Here is a 14,577-nt window from a genome sequence, read left to right on the forward strand (position 1 = left end):
TTTATGCTTCTAAATGCACTTGTGTGTTAGTCTATGTGGCCATGCACATCAGCTGCATTCAGAGAGGGGCTTATGAGCACAAGTTATGCACATACAAGGGTAAATGTACATGTCCAAAATAAATATTCTGGCCAGTAGAATGCTTTTATGCTCAATGATTTTGAGCATAAATTCCTATGCCCGTATGCATGAGGCCTTGGATATCTTTTGCTGAGACAAATCAGTACCTTTTTATTCTAAGTGACTTGCTTTGAGGGTTTCCAAAGAGCCACCAAATAGCCATATACCATCAAAAGGTATGCACAACGAGCATGTTTTTTCATTGCTGTTCCACTGAACACAATTTCAGCCAAAGAGTTTTCTGAATATTTATAAAGAGGAAACTGTATTAAGTAAAGTCCCCGGCAGAACACCCATCATGAGGCAGCTGACATCAGGCACCCCCCCTCTGTGGTTAATTATAGTGTCAAAGCCCTCTCACTCCGACTTTCTTGGGCTGTAACGATGAATAGGTTCTCTGACCCCTTCTCCGACCTGGCCATCTGTGCTTGTTTTGCAATTTTCTCTTAGGAACATATGCAGGATAATCACTGATTTAACTTAAGTCGCCAGATTTCCCTGTGCTTTTGTGTGGAGATGCACAAAACATGCACTGTCAGTGAGACCCAGGGACAGGTTTCAGAACTGTAGGCATACTGCATCTAACAACCTATTGCAGAGCAATATCTCCGAATGTGGGGCACCAGTGTCTGTGGGGTAGTAGCAACAGGCAATCATTTTTGCATACACTGTGGCCAGTAAATTGTTTTACCCTTAGTTATACTGGTTACAAATAATTTTCTCTTCTAAATATGCATCGATAGAATGTTTGTAACTCTTTGTAGTAGAGAAAAAAAAACAAATCAACATTTTCTATTCATTAAAAACAGTTTAAATACACTGGCCTGGAAGGGTTTTCCAAAAAGCTAGCAGTCCTCTCCAAAGAGTTAGGAGCCAACCACAATGTGGCTTTGACAGTGTCGTTTCTAAATCTGGAATCAGATTTTACTAAGGACTCATCCATGTGGACATACAGTATATATGCATAAAATATGCCTAGCAGAAAAATCTCTGCGTTCTCCTGCAGCTGGGGAGCCACAGTAGTTTTCAGTGGAACATAAACGCTATGCTGTTTTTGCTGCATGATAAGTTGCGTGTCAAACTGCAGTGCACAAAGCTTGTCACACAAAAGAAGCTCCTTTTTGGATGATGAGCTTCACTGCGGTTTTCCACGTGATTTATCACACGACAGTTGCGGCAAAACTGCACTGCATTTAGATGCCATTAAAAATTAATTACACCAGAACATGTCGTGTGGACGTGAGATTTTGGATGGCCTGATTGTAAGCTCGCAAAATGGCAGATGTGTACAAGGCATATGAAGAAGCACTAACAGGAGTACCATACGATATTGAGTAATCCATATACGGTGCAATGTCTGATTAATTGAAAAACTGTTTAAAAATGTATAATTACACAACCTTTTCAGAGTAGCTTAACTCTATGTAAATGTAAAAACTAGTTTGCAGTTAAGACGAAAAAAAATCTTGGCCAGTAAAACTCCCCCCCCCCCCCCCCCCCATAGTTTGTGTTGTTGGATTAAGCATTTTGAAGACTGATCCAAGTCCCTGATAACACCACAACAAATATCTCAAGTGAGTACTTATCTGTAAAAAAAACAAAAAAAAAAAACTAACATCACTTCTCTGCAATGTTTACAGATGCTATGATTTTATATGCTCCTTCCCCCAGGATGCCAGTGTGTATGGTCAGAGGATGTTCAACCACATCCAGGAACAAGACTGATGATAGGATACTTCATGTATTTCCTACAGAAAAGGAACTTGTAAAGTAGTGGCTTCAGCAAATGAAGCAAGACTTTGGGGACTTGGAACACCTGACAGCAAGAATTGTCAAAGGCCCTAGAGGAACTTTTAGAGTCTGTTCTCTTCACTTCACTCGTGATTGTTATGAATTGAGAGGGTCCCAGACATATTTAAAAAAGGGTGCCCTTCCAACTGTATTTGCAGAATGTACATTTCAACCACCAACAAAACACCGGCGATTTTTAACTGTAGGCCAGACATCATCCAGTGCTCCATTAACAATTGAATTAGGCACAAATCATGCCATACTTTCAGCTTCTAATGTACAAGATCAGAATAAAAAATAACCAAGACCTATCTTAAAATGGGCCTGCTGTGTCCTCTGCAAGGTATTAGAAGCCAGACTTCTAGAATATAGTTGCAACTGATGTGAACGCCTTTAAAAATATTTGACGTAAGGCTCTAGCCCAGTCTTTTTTACTGTGGTGAAAAGCCCCATGTATGAGAAATTATGTAATTTTGATAGTTCTTTCCAGCACAAGTTCATCTCCTAAATTGAAAAGTAGGTTTTAGGCCAAACGAAGTCATACATTGTATATAAATTTTGCCTTGTCTGGAAAAAGTAATGCCAGCGATTTAGGAAGAGTGTCTAGCTGAGGGTAGATAGATAGATTATATATATATATATATATATATATATATATATATATATATATATATATATATATATATAATCTTTTAATACAACAGCACTCTCAATCCCTCTGTGTTCAATACAAATTTGCTGTGAATAAATGAATTTGTGTGCGTCAATAAAGTGCATACATCTTCATCTATAAAATCCAATCTTGATCCAAAGTGTTCACACCCCTGTGTGTCTACCACCTTCCAATCTAATAACTCACAAGAGGTAGTGATCAGACAACTCTTATCTAGCTTAGAACCGCACTACTTTCTTCCACCAGCCACAGGATCTTTGGTCTTATCCCAGATTCTCATTACCCTCAGGCAAGTGGAAAGCAAAGAACTAAAAAGCTAAAAAAAAGCTCCATCACGTAAAAACCTTTTATTTTTTTTTAATTTTTTTTAAAAACATATTGCACTTTCAGGAATGACTCATTTGATGTGACTAAGAAGTAAACCGCATTCCGCTTTATGCCGCGCCGGCTCCAGCTTCAATACGCAGACTGCATGCTTGCACCAGCTGTATGGGATAACGTCACATCTAATAAGCCCTGTCCTACACATTTCATCACTCCCTTAAGATGTCATTCTGTATTGGCGTGCATAGTTTCCATATGCGCTTTTTGTATGCACTGGACACTTGGAGTATATAAGGTTTATTTATTCATGTCATATTCGTATTGAACACAGAGGGATTTGATAGCGCTGTCACATTTATTTAGAAGAGTATCTGTGATACTTTAGTGACAGCAGTTGCACATTTTTAGGCATCGTTTTTTTTTTTTTTTTTTGTTTTTTTTTTTGTGGCACAGACTTATTGCTTATAACATTGGGGTTTTTTTGTTTTTATTGTTTTCTTTGCATAAGGCAATGTGTAACATAGTCTTTTCCTAAATCGGGAAGAAAAAACCCCATGCCCAAATATTTTGGTTTTTCAGCTTCTTCTGTCTTCTGCTGAGATTACTGCTCGTGTCTTTCATCGTAACCCACTACAATCAAATCTTTAAGCCTACATGTACTGATAAAATGTAGGAGAAAATGTAGGATACCTTTTTATTGTCTACTGCTTTCCAAAAATAGCTGTTGCCTGGTTTCAGAAATACTGGTTTCAATAATTGACCAGAAAAAAAAAATGCAGTTTAGAAAAATCAGTGTGATGTTAAACTCCTGATCTTTATAGCTTGTCTAGAGATTCCTAATGAAACTATTGGCTCAACAAGGGATCTAGTCATTTCTACTTTTAATACAGGTTTCCTTTAAGGCCCCTTTCACACAAACGGACCGTTCAGGTCTGCCTGTCAGTTTTTTTTAGGCGGACCTGAATGGACGCTCCATGCAGGTCTATGGTGCGACAGATGTCAGTGGTTACCATGTCCGCTGACATCTGATCCGTTAAAATCGGACGTATGACGATACGTTCGCATCTAATCCTCGCATCAGATGAGATCTGATGAAAACGGACATGCTGCCCGTTTTCGTCCGATTCCTCCGTAGGAATTAGCGGCGCTCTGACAGGCCCCTCCCCGCTCGGCGAGCAGAGACAGACCTGTCATCCGCCGGCTCAACGGAGAGATCTCCTGCAGAGCTGAGCGGGAGTGAGGCCTAAAGGTATAGTGTTTTTTTCATTTGTTTACTTGGAAAATGTGTAAAAGAGATAACCTAGATGTAAATACTTTATTTTTAAAAAAACCTTGTTTTGTGTTTAATTTAACTATATATAAAATACACATTTACACTCATATACAGTATGTTCTGCTTCCTGCTTTACAGTGCTACATGATGGTCGTGCTTCAATGCTCAGTGGTCCATTGAAAATATGGTAGTCTGTGTGGGTTATGTCTTAGCTTAATAGTTGTTAAAAGTGGACCTTTGTCCCCTAATGCTAAAAATCCCTGGTGCATGCAGTTTTGCATGCTGATATTTGCAAGTTCTCTGTAGGAAAAATAAAGGATGAATGGGGGGGGGAAAGAACCCATTCTTTTTCTTTTGAGATCTGGCCCTGACCTCACTTGTGAGCTGGAGGCAACAACCTGGAAGAAAAAGCCACCGATTACGTCCATGTCATAATTGCAACATGTGAGTCTAGCAAGAGGAGAAGAGGTGCTTTTTAGCATATGGCAATATCAAGACAAAGGTGACAAATAATTAGAATTGTTTTGCAATAGTTATTGCTGACAAAGTTGGGGGAAGGTCCACGTTGAACTGGGAAGCTGAATGGGGCCAGGTCAAGAATAGAGCTTTGGCTGGTGATCAATCTGTCTTTTATAGGGTATATTTGATGACAAATTTTTAGAAAATAAATATAGCTTTAAAAATGTATTATTAAAAAAAAATACCTTTTTTTTTATAATAATTTGTCCTTTTTAATGTGTTCTTCTACCACTTTAAGGTTGGTCCATCTGATACATACTTTCCCTCCTTCCCATATATCAAAATTTACAGTGTGGACCTGCCTGGTGCTGCATGGCCTTTCCTCAGAGAAAAGGACCAGATGGGAACATTTTCAATGTATTTTTTTTTAGTAAATATTGTGATTAAAAGCACAGAATGCACATTGTTTTTGTTATTACAAAAAAAAAAAAAAAAAAAAATCTAACAAACCTTATATAAACTGTAAACCAGCATATTGTGCAGTTTGCCATCTGTGCATGCATGAGGAATAAACTAATAAAAACTCCTTTACATCTTCATGTGTGTCATTGTTGGCACTGATGGGCAAAGGAAACTGTAGTATGGGTATATATTGGCTTGACCTAAGTTTAAAGAAGGGGGGGGGGGGGTTTGAATTTGGTGGGACAACCTTTATCTACATAGATTAGTGTGCATAATGGTAGAATTTTAACCAACCTTTTGCCATGCACTAACATGTAGGACTTTAGTGGGTGCCCAATGTTCTGACATTTTTCTGTCCATAAAAAAAGTGTTCTAGAGGTTTTCCCCCTAATGAAAGGTAAATATTTTCTGGAGACCAACTAAGTAGTTGGGTTCAGGTAACACTATTACCAAGAAAGACTGACCCTACGATCACTCCTATGCGTTTTTTTAGTGTGTTTTGTGGTTTGCAGAAACATACTACAGTCCATTTAACATGGTTTCCTATGGTACTAGTTCACATCTATGCGTTTTTGGAAAGGGTCGAGGACTTTTTTCCCGCGATTTGCACCTAATGGGGACACAGCTCATCGCCGCACTGTGCGATCAGAGGGATGTCACATGACGTCCAGTCTGAATGTCAAAAGGCCTGACCATCAATTCCCTATAGGCCGCGTGGGAAGGTGTTAAAGTAGGCGTGTTGTGTTAGAACTAATGATCTGCATACTTGTTCGGTCAGTGGCTCAAATTTCTGACTGCATTCAGAACAAATGTTCACTGCAATAAGGCCTGGTTCACACTTTAGCATTTTTTTTGTGCATTTTCAGTTTTGCAGAAACACGCTACAGTCCATTTAACATGGATTCCTATGGGTCATGTTCACATCTATGCATTTTATGGAAAGGGCCAGGGACTTTTTTCTGGTTTTTCATTCCATAGACTTCAATGGATCAAAAATATGTATTGAAAATTGCAAAATGCATTTGAAATATGAAAACTGCAACCTGCATAGGTGTGAACCAGGCCTAAAGTGGGAATCCTGGAGACAGGTTTATCAGTCTCCCTATTTGTGTAGCTAATTGTTGAAAACTCACCCTTTGTGCGCATTCTGAACTTTTGTATTCCTTTTGAAACTTTTTTTGGAACCACAAGAAGAGGATATTTGAATAGCGTGAACCCCATATCAACTGCGTTGAATGAACTACCAATTATAAAAGCCTTGTTTTTGTGAAAGTGTAAGTACACCCCATAGGACTCGATGAATTTTTTAACATGTTTTATTAGACAAACGCTGGATCTTCATTTAGACAGCGCCTACAGCTAGAGGTTATCTTTCTACTTGAACAAGTGATGTATAAAATTGATATTGAGTATTCATTCTCATAATTAAACACCCCCTACGTTTACCATCACTTCTAATCCATGAATTAGAATCGGGTGTTTCAGATAATATGCCAATGATTTGAACTTCAAAAGAGCGTTCTTAGGCCCTCAAAAAGAAGGTTGTGGATGCCAAATTCAATTTTGATGATTCAATGATCAGTATCTCAAACGTTAATCGGCTTCTTTGCATAAATGATTAATATGGTACACCTTTATCCTGAAATGTAAACAATCTAGCACTTTCCTAATTATTAAAATGCCACATCTATATGTTTTAAAAATGTGAATTTGTATTGTGAGGATGAAGGAATTCACAAATGCCTGACAGGGAACACTGTTCAAAATATATGGAAACCTGGTGTATATGGTCTAATTTCTCCAACTCTATTAGTAATCAGGCCTTCCTCTGACTTTATACTTTGTTTACACAGTTAATTAAGGAGAATAATGGTCTGGCTTCCAATTGTGGGTAGTCTTTTTCACTCTACTGTACACCCTTCCTTTCTACGTTCTCATGTTTTTTCGCTATTGGAGGTGAGGAACTTTTTCATCGAGGAGTGCATCTGTTCAAATATATTGAAAAAGTCAACCATTTTCATGTGAGGTACTTTTTTTTTTTTTTTTTTTTTTTTTTTGTATAATCATCTCTCTGATCTTTGTATGAATACAAAGCATGGCACTTCCTTTTTCTCTGAAATGGCTTACTACTGTCATAACCCTGCTGAAGGTATGAGGTGTACTGGAGAGGCCAAATACCATCATTTTCTAAAATGCTGTGATTCCAGGTAAACCTTTAGAAGCCTTTATTGTGGCATCCAATCGCAGAAAAGAAATACCTTTTTATCAACTTGTATAGCCTAAAAAAAACTTTCCTTAGGCCTCATGCACACAGGATGTTTTACTGCTATTAGCCAGCAGCGTTTTTGCAGAAAAAAAATGCCTGGCGCTTGTAAAAGTGTCTGAAGCTTTTGCAGGCGTCAATTCATTTCATTGGACAGAATAAATCATTTATTCTGGCCATTGAAATGCATTAATGCTCCAGCACTAGTGTTTAGCAGTTTCAAATGTGGTTTTTTTTTCTGCCCTAACTGCTGCTCCTGGAAGCACTGGTTTTTTTTTTTTTTTTTTTTCTGCCACTAAACACTGCTAAAAGCCTGTGTGTGTATGGACACATACTTTTACGTTTAGAACTGAACAAATATATCTTGTTTGAATATTGTAAATCGCCTATAAAACCCCATAGAAGGGTCTATCTTTTATGTGCGACACTTGGTTTGGAGCCTCATCCAGCAAGAAATTATAAGACTCGTGAGGAAGATGAGAATGAAAAGGAAATACACTGTTAAAGTGATTGTAAAGATAAAAATGTTTTTAAAAAAAAATAACAAACATCTCCACTGTGCAGCTTGTTTTGCACAGAGTGGCCCTGATCCTGGTCTTCTGGGGTCCCTCGGCGGCTCCTCCCCACATCTGATAACTCCCTCAGAGAAGTGCTTCCCCGAGGGGCTTACCTCCATAGAGGCCAAATGCAGGACTCGGCCCTGCCCCCCGGGTGCTTGCGTCATTGGATTTGATTGACAGCAGCGGGAGCCAATGGCTGCGCTGCTATCAATCTATCCAATCAACAGCCGAGAACCCCCGCAGAGAGACAGCGCATCCCTATGGGACAATTTTGAGGGGTCAGGTAATTAAAATGGGGGGCCGGTCACTGACAGGTGTTTTTTCACCTTAATGCATAGGATGCATTAAGGTAAAAAAACACAAACCTCTAAAAACCCCTTTAATGTTTCAGCCACAGTTCAATGGTATGCCAAGAACAAGAGAAACCAACCACATTTGTATCTTGTTTCTACTTCCTGGATAAGTTTGATAACAATTAAAGTGTTTTTAATCCTTTTATATAAGACTATGCCAGCCCCTCTTTTAGAGGCTGGCATAGCACACTATGTCAGTGGTTTTAAAAAAAAAAAAGGAGCATTCTAAATACCAAATTTCAGCTGTCTTCAGGCCAGTCACCTGATTCGCAGCCACTCTACAGTTCCAATTGATGTCTTCTGCGGGAGGAGCTGTGATCTCCCTCTGACATCAGCTGGGGAGATCACGTGTCTGCTCGTCTCCTCTGCAGAATCCCAGTCTCCTAGCTGTAAAGCGGCCGCAAGTCCCATGACTGGCCTGAAGACAGCTCAAATTTGGTATTTAGAATGCTCGTTTTGTAAATCCACCTACATAGTGTGCTATGCCAGCCTCTAATAGAGGGGCTGGCAATGACCATTTTAAGTTTTTTTTAAGATTAGCGGCGGGGGGGTGGGCGGAGACAGAGGGAGATGACAGACAGGAAGGAGGGGGAGAGAGGAGACATGCGTATGATGAAGGGACGTACTCTGACCATGATGGTCAGGGCTGAGTAGCCCTGATTTTCACGGTCAGTGCAGAGAGGGGATACAGGAAGTGGCAGATTCAGGGAGGTTTTTTCTTTTTACGGTTTAGAGGGGGGGCAGATTACACAGAACACCAGGATGTGTGTTTGTTAACCCCCCCCAAAAAAAACGCTTTAAAACAGAATGGGCAAATTTTTTTTACCCATGTCCTTGTTGCTGATCTCCTACCTTCACCAAGTATGTCAGCCATGTTCTGAGCTCTGTAGTTCCTCTGCAATAGGCTGCTGAACAACCGTTATTGCCTGGTGACTTCCTGCTTGTAAGACCGCTGGCTGCTAGTCCTCCCTTAACCTCAGCCAGCGGTCTGACACACGCCCCCTTCTAGTTCTAGCTGGGAGGAAGCAGATATGTAGTGGGTGGAGGGGGTCACGTAGCCCCCGGTCTGTGCCGCCCATGGAGGAGGTGTCCTCCTCCGCTCCTGCCAGCAATCTGCCTTCACTCTGTCCCCCACTGATATCTCCGTGCAGAGCGGGAATTATCAGAAATTACTTGAATGACACAGCGGGGATCTCCCGTTGTGTCAGGTATTGTATGAGGACACAGATCACTGATATCCCACCTGTATAGGAACAGTGCGCTGTCAATCACAATACTGGCGGGAGATCAGCAATCGGTGTTCTCCTATACAATACCTGACTCCAGCGGGAGATCCCCACTGTGTCATACAAGTAATTTCTGATAATTTCTGCTCTGGTGGGAAAGACATGGTGGTCCCTGACATTCGGCACTGGTGGTCCTTGGTACTAGTTTGCATTTATAAGGCTGTAACCTATCATACCGTGTGTTATGTATGGCTTGCTGGCTGCAGAATGAGGGGTGTGATTTATGTTGAAGTGGGCGGGTTCACATTTACATGTACAAGTCTAGTATACCTCCCAAATTCTCTCCAATCCCAAGGATTCATGAGAAATGTAATCTGATTACAGTTTAGAGAGAGAAGAGGATATATGATGCAATCACTCTTCTAAGAGATCCCCCCCTAGCAGATTACAGGCTGCATTTTTTGAATCAGAGCTGACTTCCTGAAAATTCAATAAGACATATCTTTTTAAAGGGTAGGACATTTCACAAATGTAATAACTGTTTTAGTGGTATGTGTGTGTGGGGGGGGGGATTTTTTTGAAAATCCAGGAGTTCTGCTTTAAGATTCTTTAACAAAAGAACATAAATTCCACATTGATGATTATGCTACCAAAATGAGTGTGTGCTATAAATTGCGCCTGTTTGTTCTTGTTGGAGGTCGCCACTTTATTGAAGCCCAGAGCAGTTACTTCCCTATTGGAACCTCTTGTCCTCTTCTTGGTCTCAAGCACTATGGAGTTGATTTACTATAACTGAGGAGTGCAAAATCTGGTGAAGCTCTGCAGAGAAACCAAATAGCTTCCAGGTTTTTTTTGCCAAAGCAAGCTGAAGTTAGAAGCTGATTGGCTATCATGCACAGCTGTGCCAGATTTTGCACTCCAGTTTAAAAAAAAATCAACCCTATATGTCACTTTCTGCAATTAAAATATGTACAATTGCAGCCTTGATTGTATGTAGGCTAAGCCAGAGAGGAAGGCTGCAGAAGCTTTACAGTGCTGAAGGTCACAAGCTGCTCATGAGGAAGAGAAAATTGGGGAGATAAGAGGATGCTACCCTTGTGAGTTTGTCTCACTGGCAGCAGTTTGTCCTGTCACCTCTTCTGATTTTAAACGGTAGGAGCACCTATGTTTGCACGATATATGCTATACTAAAGCTGCACGATTAATCGTTAAAAGATTGTGATCTCAATTCAACCCCCCTTGCGATCTTAACCCGACATTTCCTTGATTCTATGTGACAAGTGCCGCTCAGAGCTGTCAAACAAAATGTCAACATTCCTCAGTGCCAGGAGATAGAGAAAAGATACAATGTATCTCTGTGTTCTTTTAGATCAAAGGAATGAACTTGTGTGTAAATGAGGCCAATTTAACCACTTAAAGACCAAACCTTTTTCTGCCACTTGTTTACAAGATAAAATCCGTATTTTCTGTTAGAAATTACTTAGAAACCCCAAAAAATATATGATTTTTTTAGCAGAGACCCTAGAGAATAAAAAAACGGTTGTTGCAATATTTTATGTCACACTGAATTTGCGCAGCAGTCTTTCAAATGCATTTTTTGGGGGGGCGGGGGGATACTCTTCAATGAATAATAAAAAAAAAAAAAACAGTAAAGTTAGCCCAATTTTTGTATAATATGAAAGATGATGTTACATCGAGAGCATCGTGATCTTTATTCTAAGCAAAAAAATTGTGATTCTCATTTTAGCCAGAATCGTGCAGCTCTATGCTATACCTGCAAAAGGGGCCAGCATGAACTAATATGACTTTCACTTTAATGCAACTGCATGTCAGGTAAGCCAACAAGCATGTGCATTTGTTCTACGTGCATTTGTTCCAAAAGTGAAAAACCTCAGAATTTCTGTCTAATTGCCAACCAACTGGCAGGGAGGGGAGTCACTCTTCTATTTTTCTACTATAGCTGCTTCAGGAAGAAAACAAGTTGTAAGACCTTAAACCCAATTCATACTGTATAATGTCAGATGTGCATATGCATTGACATCAATTGGCATGCTTTTTGGAGGTGTATGCAGTATCAAGTTTATACAATTGGTAGGTGAGCTCACAATCTTGTTCTCTTGACCCTCGCATATGATGGATTCTACTTTTGCTGCTTCTTATTTTTATGTCTGTTTCTATCATTACTATCATATTCCTTCTTTTGTTTTTGTTTTTAGATTATGCTACGGTAGCTCTCATCTGGTTTTGAATGCCCCTGATGAAAGGACCCTTCAAGTTCTCCTGAAACGTGTCGCGCTGAATATCCACATAACTACCACGCACGAATAATTCATTGTTGAAACTTGTTTTTATTCAAGATGTTCCTTAGGTGATATTTTGCACATTAATAATTTTATATCTTCTTTAAATAAATATCATTTATACATTTTTTGATTAATTTTTCTTGCTTACAAGGTCCCTCAATACTCATTTGGGGGGGTAGCTATTCATTCATACCTATCTGGGGATTGGCAAAAATTAGCCCCCTACTGGTGGACACATACTAATCACTCCTATGCATGTTTTTTTGTGTCTTGTTCTAACTCCAAACCTTTATTAAATAATGTTTCTTCATCTTTTATGGTAATCACTGTCTCTTTCTAGGTATGTAGCACTATTCAGGAGTGATTTTGGCAAATTCTTTCTGGCAGATTTTGTTCAGAAATTATATGTTAGTCCGATGGTAACTGCACCAAAAGGGTATAAATGTTTTACCAGTCACTGTATTAACATATGTTTAAAAGCTTTGTAACAATAATGTATGTCTCAGCAGCAAATAAAAAAAAAAAAATTCTGATAGCCAATTTTCTGTGCTGGTGCGCGTATGGCCCCAATATCACATGTACTGTAGCAACCTGATTTACAAACTGGGAAATTCTGCAGTGCATCCCCATAGGAAACAGAAACGTTAATTAGTAGCTGTGTTTGATGCTGCCATCTTGTGGAAAAAAAGAAGCGCAACATTACAAAAATCCTCTCTTCTGAACTTCCCATTCCATCTCTTAACTGCATTGATTTGTTTTACTCACCAGATCTTGACTGTCAACATAATCAGACACATCCAGGACTTACTTTTGGTGCTGTCAGCATTCAGGACCAAATTGGGAAGACAGAATCCAGTAAAGCTATTTTTTACAAACCTGGTATGTGGTGTGTACATACCTTTTTAAGGGCAATTGTTCCAATGTCCAGGCACAAAAGAATAGATCAACTATGCATTTGTTTCTACAACCAGTCGATACAGGGTTCAAGTTTTACAATCTTCTTTAAAACACCCTATTAGTTATAGAGTGCCTATGCCTTGCACTACCAAGCACATGTACACATTGTGATCCTTAATGTCTGTGTGGCAATTTTTATTCAGTAATTCACAGAAATGTATGTTTAAACTATAGGTAAACAATAGGTTAAGCTTCTGGACTGCTAGGGCAGAACATGTAAATGAGTTCACAGGAGAAGCACTTACTGTGTGTAGCGACTAAACTTTCTAGTATACACAAAGGATGTCTGCTTCTGAGGGTTCATGTATATGCAACTTACTGTTACAGCACTAATGCTTTTTGAGATATTGAAATGATATACTGTGTGACTGGTCTGATTTATTCATGTTAATAATAGATAAAGCGTCAATCTGTATAAAACATGAATGTAAACTGTAAGTTGAGAAATGTGCAGGGACAGTTTGTAACAGGTCTTGAATTTAACCTAAATGCAAAAATCCTTTTCTTTCTACTTTATTGTGGAACACAGGATTCAGAGCCATTTGGGTTATACTACTGCCTATAGGAGGCATTGGACTCTGGCAAACCAAAAAAAAAAAAAATCAATTATTGTAATAGGATGGGTATCTTTTCTCTGTTTAAAGTATATGTAAACCCTCACCTTGTAAAATATATCATTCAGTTTAAAATAGAAATAAAATGGCAAAACATTTGTGTATAAATATAAAAAACATTATGAATACCTATTTTCCCCCTTTGGGATAAGTGATCACATACCCTCTATTTTTAGCTGCATAGGGAGCGGCGGCGGGTGGGGGGACCACACGGGTCTTTCCAGTGAATGGCTTTGCGTGGGAGTGGGGGCTGTCAGGACAAATGTGATCATTAGAGAGCTGACCATGCTGTGCTATCCAGCTTCGTGTGGTCACTTTTTTTTTGGAAAGCAGAGGGATTAGCAGGAACCCTAGGGATTTAATACAAAGTGAACTGGATAGTTTTTCATACAAGCACATGGTACAGCAAGCACATATCAGGAACATTAAATGTTGGGTTTCACATATTCTTTCACTGTGTGGCTATTTTTTCTGTAGTGCAAAATTACTTTTTCTGCAGTCAACACTTCATCTACACACTGCTTGAGCTGGTGCATACATAGCAGATATGCAGATCAGCATGGTTACATCTTTTTTTTTTTTTTTTTTTTTTTTTTACTGTTGGTCTGTGAGAGAAGGATTAAAATGCTAAGGAATTGATTTCTGCGCCACTAAAGTAGTATGTGGTGAGTATGCACATTCTGTTCTTTTGTCCCGCCATTCAGTGTAAACTAACACTGCTTCTTATCTTAAAGCGGGGTTCCACCCAAATTTTGAACATTATCTCTATGCATTCTCTTCCTTGCCTAGATGCCGACATGCTGTGTAAAAAAATTTAAATCGCCGTAATTACCTTTTTTTTTTCTAATCTTCTTAGCACTTCCTGGTTTTCCTCCCATGGGAGTAGGTGTGTTTCTAGCCTCTTCCAGACCTCCCGCAGTCCCCTGGGAGCTAGTCTCAGGCTTCCCAGCATGCATTGTGCAACAGCGTCATCACAACATCTCGGTGAATGCTGGGAGCACAGCATTCACTGCATCCAGGAAATACATTCTTGTGGGCTTTAAATGCCCACAATGAAGATGGAAACCGCCTTCAGTGAATTTTATAAGTTATTCTTTACAACGAAATCGGACACAGGCGGACTTATTACACAGAACATGTGAGTAGATAATCATGAGAAGAAAAGTTTGTGAATGAACTCCAAAAAAAAAAAAAAACGA

At 39.4% G+C, this 14,577-nt stretch overlaps 1 long non-coding RNA gene across 3 annotated transcripts in view; it reads left to right on the plus strand.

Annotated features, from left to right (window-relative positions):
• The window catches only part of LOC141139914 (uncharacterized), a 50,427-nt gene extending 36,493 nt beyond the window's left edge, over positions 1–13,934 (plus strand). For 2 of the 3 annotated variants that reach the window (XR_012243834.1, XR_012243832.1), the window contains exon 6: positions 11,721–12,122. This is a non-coding gene — a long non-coding RNA (uncharacterized lncRNA). Of the gene's footprint in view, positions 1–11,720; positions 12,123–12,575 lie in introns of those variants that run through there. The other variant, XR_012243833.1, reaches the window with a different exon arrangement.
• Positions 13,935–14,577: the final 643 nt, after the last annotated feature.

Source organism: Aquarana catesbeiana, linkage group LG04 (assembly GCF_042186555.1).
Source record: "Aquarana catesbeiana isolate 2022-GZ linkage group LG04, ASM4218655v1, whole genome shotgun sequence".
NCBI classification, from domain to species: domain Eukaryota; kingdom Metazoa; phylum Chordata; class Amphibia; order Anura; family Ranidae; genus Aquarana; species Aquarana catesbeiana.